This window comes from Tenrec ecaudatus, chromosome X (genome assembly GCF_050624435.1).
Source record: "Tenrec ecaudatus isolate mTenEca1 chromosome X, mTenEca1.hap1, whole genome shotgun sequence".
In the NCBI taxonomy this organism is placed as follows: domain Eukaryota; kingdom Metazoa; phylum Chordata; class Mammalia; order Afrosoricida; family Tenrecidae; genus Tenrec; species Tenrec ecaudatus.
The window spans coordinates 149,535,175-149,540,250 of record NC_134548.1 but is presented as its reverse complement, the minus strand read 5'-3'; the positions used below and the strand labels follow the sequence as shown (position 1 = coordinate 149,540,250).

Here is a 5,076-nt window from a genome sequence, read left to right as displayed (position 1 = left end):
TTATCGCAATCCATACACACATCAATTGTATAAAGCACATTTGTACATTCATTGCCCTCAACATTTTTAAAACATTTGCTCTTCACTTAAGCCCCTGGCACCAGCTCTTCATTTCCCCCCTCCTCCCTCCCCACTTCCCTCTCCCTCATGAACCCTTAATAATTTATAAATTATTATTTTGTCATATCTTATACTGTCCGAAGTAAAGAACTGAATTTAGTAGATCTAATTTGGGAGAACGATGAGGCTTTCTACTTGAGCTCTTTTGAGCCACCTCTGTACAGCCAGCAAGTTTGAGTGTGCTGTACACAGTCCCCGACTGGCTGCTCTCTGGTACTCAAGTGCTTCCTCAAGATGTCTGAGGAAGTGCACCATGGAGGGGTGGGGGGCAGGGAGATCTTTGCCTTTCAGGCAGAGATTGTCCACCTCATGTCCTTCATCATCAATACTGTCTACTAAGGAAAGTTTCCTTCGTGAGTTGGTCTTTAATACTTCTCACGCCTTGGACAAGATTCACTATGAGAGCCTGACACACCCTTCCAAGATGGTCAGTGATAAAGAGCTGAACGTTGACATCATTCCCAACTCCCAGGAATGTACTCGGACTCAAGTGGATACAGGCATTGCTGTGGCCAATGCTGATCTCATCAACAATTTTTGAACCATTGCCAAGTCTGGTACCAAGGCATTCATGGAGGCTCTACAGGCTGGTGCAGACATCTCCATGACCAGGCAATGTGATGTTGCCTTTTATTCTGCCTACTTGGTGGCAGAGAAAGTGGTTGTGATCATCAATCACAGTGATAGTGAGCAGTATGCCTGGGAGGCTTCTGCTGGGGCTCCTTCACTGTCTGTGCTGACGACGGTGAGCCCATTGGTCGGCGAGCTAAAGTAACTCTGTGCGTCCAGGAAGACCAGACAGAGTAGCTAGAGGAGAAGCGAGTCAAAGACGTAGTGAAGAAGCACTCAGAGTTCACGGGCAACCCCATCACCCTTTATCTGGAGAAGGACACCTGTGATGATGAGGCAGAAGAAGAGAAAAGTGAGAAAGAAGCAGGAAAGGATGAGGAGGAGAAGCCCAAGATTGAAGGCGTGGGCTCAGATGATGAGGATGACAGTGGGAAGGACAAAAAGAAGAAAACCAAGAAGATTACGGAGAAACACGTTGACCAGGAAGAACGAAACTATACCAAGCCCATTGGGACCAGGAATCCTGATGATGTGACCCAGGAGGAGGATGGAGAATTCTACAAGTCTTACTTGACAGTCAAGCACTTTTGTGTAGGAAGTCAGTTGGAGTTCAGGGCATTGCCCTTTTTCTCCTGCTGGGCTCCCTCTCACCACTTTGAGAACAAGAAGGAAAAACCAAAACAAACCAGCCAAACCAAAAACCCATTCAGCTTTATGTCCGCTTAGTGTTCATAATGGTCAATTATGAAGTCAACTTCCTCTGTGGTGTAGTCGACTCTGAAGATCTACCCCTTGACTTGTCCCGAGAGATGTTCCAGCAGAACAAGTCCTTTTTAAACAATCATTTTATTGGGGACTCATAGAGCTCTGATCACAATCCACACATCCATCCATTCTCTCAAGCACATTTGTACATTTGTTGCCATCATCATTTTCAAAAGATGTACTTTTACTTGAGACCTTGTTATCAGCTCCTCATTTTCCCCCTTCCTCTGCCAACCTCTCTCCCTCCTGAACCCTTGATAATTTATAAATTATTATTTTTTTTCATGTTTCACACTGGCCAATGTCTTCTTCCACCCACTTTTCTGTTGTCTATCCCCCAGGGAGGGGGTTATATATAGATCCTTGTGATCAGTTCTCCCTATTTCCCCCTCCTTCCCCTTCCCTTCCTGGTATCGCTACTCTCATGATTAGTGCTGAGGGGTTTATCTGTCCTGGGTTCCCTGGCTTTCCAGCTCTGATCTGTAGCCATGTACATGCGCAGAGCAAGTTCTTGAAGGTCATCCACAAAAACATTGTCAAGAAGTGCTTTGAGCTGTTCTCTGAGTTGGCAGAAGACAAGGAAAACTATGAGACATTTTCTGAGGTCTTCTCTAAAACTTGGCAACCACAAGGACTTCACCAACCGGTGGCGCTTTTCTGACCTGCTGCACTATCACACCTACCAGTTCAGGGACAAGATGAACTTCTCTGTCAGAATACATCTCCCATATGAAGGAGACTGAGACATCTATTATATCACCGGTGAGAGCAAAGAGCAGGTGGTGTGAGTATGCAAGTGGAACTTCAAGGTGGTCTATGTAACTGAACTTATCAACGATTATGGTGTTCAGCAGTTCATGGAGTTTGATGGGAAGAGTCTGGTCTTGGTGACCAAGGGGGGCCTCGAGCTACCTGAGAATGAAGGGAAGAAGAAGATGGAGGAGTATAAAGCCAAATTCGAGAACCTCGGCACACTCACTAAAGAAATCTTGGATAAGAAGGTTGAGAAGGTGACAATCTCCAATAAACTTATGTTTTCACCCTGCTCCATTGTGACAGGATGACCAACCTGGAGCGGATCATGAAAGCCTTTGGGACAACTCCACAATGGGCTACACGATGGCCTCAAAGCGCCTGGAGATCAACCTGGACCATCCCAGCCTGGAGCTGTTATGGCAGAAGGCATAGGCTGATGAGAATGACAAAGCATTCAATGCCCTGGTAGTGGTGCTCTTTGAAACCACACTGCTCTCCTCTAGCTTCTCCCTTGTGGTCTGGCAGACCCACTCCAACCGCTTCTACTGCATGATCAAGCTTGGCTTAGGCATTGATGAAGATGAGGTGACAGCTGAGGCACCCAGTTCTGCTGTTCCTGATGAGATCTCCTCCATAGGAGGTGACGAGGAAATATCGTGCATGGAAGAAGTAGATTAGGCCATTCTGTTCTCGAACCTCATGCCCTCTGTGTAGCTTCCCTGTGACTCCGACAACAGCCTCCGGTTGGTCCTCTCCCATCTGGCTCCACCTGTTGATAACTAGTGGTTTCCCCCTCTCCTCCTTTCACGCTCTGGTCCCTCCCTTAATTAGCAATGGGGTTAACTGTTGTGTGAATATGAGATTTCATTTTTGTTTATTTTATTCTGAAATTAAAGTATGCAAAAAAGGAAGATGCTATTTTATACCAAAAAAATAGATAGCGATAGAGTCTCAAAAACCCACAGGGGGCAGTTCTACCCTGTATTATAGGGTTACCATGAGACTACATTGTCTAGAAGTTTTGGAACTCAAATTCAGGAGAAGAGTTCAGAAGGGAAAATAATGACCAAAATTTAAACAGGGAATTCAGAAGGAGAACTAATGAACAAATCCCATGTAGGAATTTTAGAAAGAAACAAGGCATGCAACATAGTAGACATGCGGTCGCTTGTTGTTCCCTTGCCCCTGGGTTTATTAACACCACTAACTTTTCCCTCACCTCCCCGTCTCCCATGTTCACACGGAACTATCGGTCCCGTTGTTTTCTCCTCCAATTGTTCATCCAGCCTATCTTATTTAGACAGACCCGTGGAGATAATAACATGCACAAAACAAGACAGAGCACAACCAAGCAACAATATACTACTACAACAACAACAAAACCAATGACAAAAACAAAACACAAGAAAGAAAAGCTTGTAGTTAGTTCAAGGATGTTTTTGTTGGCCTTTAGGAGTGTTTTCCAGTTCAGCCTGTTGGGGCACCATGCCCTGGCCTCAAAGTACACCATCAGTATTCCCTGGGGACCTTGCCGCTCCATTCCCTTACTGTTCTGTTAATGTTCTGTTCCCTTAATGCTTTGCCTTGGTGTAGCAGGATCCAATCGGGTGCAATTCCCTCACTGTGTCTCTGGTGTTGTCCCCTGTAGGGCTATGGACCAGTGAGGGACGTCATGTCTCATAGTGGGTCTGGCCATGTGGTCCTCTCTGTTTACTGACTGCTCTAATTGGTAACATCGACCTCCTGACCTGCTGGGCTATGATGTGCTCCACTCTCTCCTCCTCCCCCTTTATCTGCTCCTGTGTGCTCTGATCAGATGTGTCCCTCTTCCGGAGCTGTAGATTCAGTGCCGTCCTTTGAGATAAATTCTTCTGAAGGGAGAGGCAGGTGTCCACTTAGTAGTTGGTGTTGGGGCCAGCCCCCCAGACTTCTCCACTGGTTCCCTACTCCACACTGGCATGTTGCATTCACATCTTGGAGCATTGGATTGAAGTCTTGTCCCTCTTTCCCTATGGAGACATAAACAATACCCTCCCCTTGGGTGGGTTAGTGCCCTGTGCCCCCACTACCCTTTTCTTTTTTATTATTTTTTTCCTTTCCCCATCTGCTTTTTAGTTATCTACCATGTGTATCTCTGTATTTGGTCTGGTCCCTGCCATATTACCTGGTCTTCACCCCAGGAATGTTTGTATACCTTAACTCTTTCCCTATGCCCCTTTTACCTTTTTTTTTTTTTTAAGCTTACATCAGCAGCCTTTCAAATCTTTCTATATTGAAGTCAATGCTATCTTGGCATCTGTTTTCTCTTTTTTGTCCCCTGGGTGAGATTGTTCTATGTGGTGTTCTCTTATGCTTGGTGAATGTTGTTCTTCTGCCCATTCTGGGTCGGCATGGATCTTTTGCAGGGCTGGGTTTCTTCTAACGTATTCTTTGAATTTTTCCTTGTCTGGGAAGACTCTTACTTCTCCATCTATCTTGATCAATAATTTGGCCTGGAAGAGTATTCTTGGGTTTACATTGTTTTCCTTCAATTTTTGGAATATGTACTCCACTCTCTCCTTTTTTTCATAGTTTCTGCTGATAGGTCTAAGCATATCCTTATGTGGAAACCTTTATATGTGATTGCTTATTTTTCCCTAGCTGCTCTCATGATTTTCTCCTTTTCCTCAAAGTTGGGTAATTTAACTATTATGTGCCTTGTTGACTTCTTGGGATCCAGTCTAGCTGGTGTTGTTTCAGCCTCCTGAATGGTTGCCTGAATGGTTTTCATTCATTAAGCTGGGGAAGCTTTCCTCCAAGAATTCTTTCACTATTGTTCCAGATTACTTCTTTATTGTGTCTTCCTTCGGTAAGTCAATAATTCTA

At 45.0% G+C, this 5,076-nt stretch overlaps 1 pseudogene; it reads left to right on the top strand.

Moving 5' to 3' along the window:
- The first annotated feature begins 354 nt into the window (after positions 1-354).
- Positions 355-2,889, top strand: LOC142434698 (heat shock protein HSP 90-beta-like; annotated as a pseudogene).
- The last annotated feature ends 2,187 nt before the right edge of the window (positions 2,890-5,076 follow it).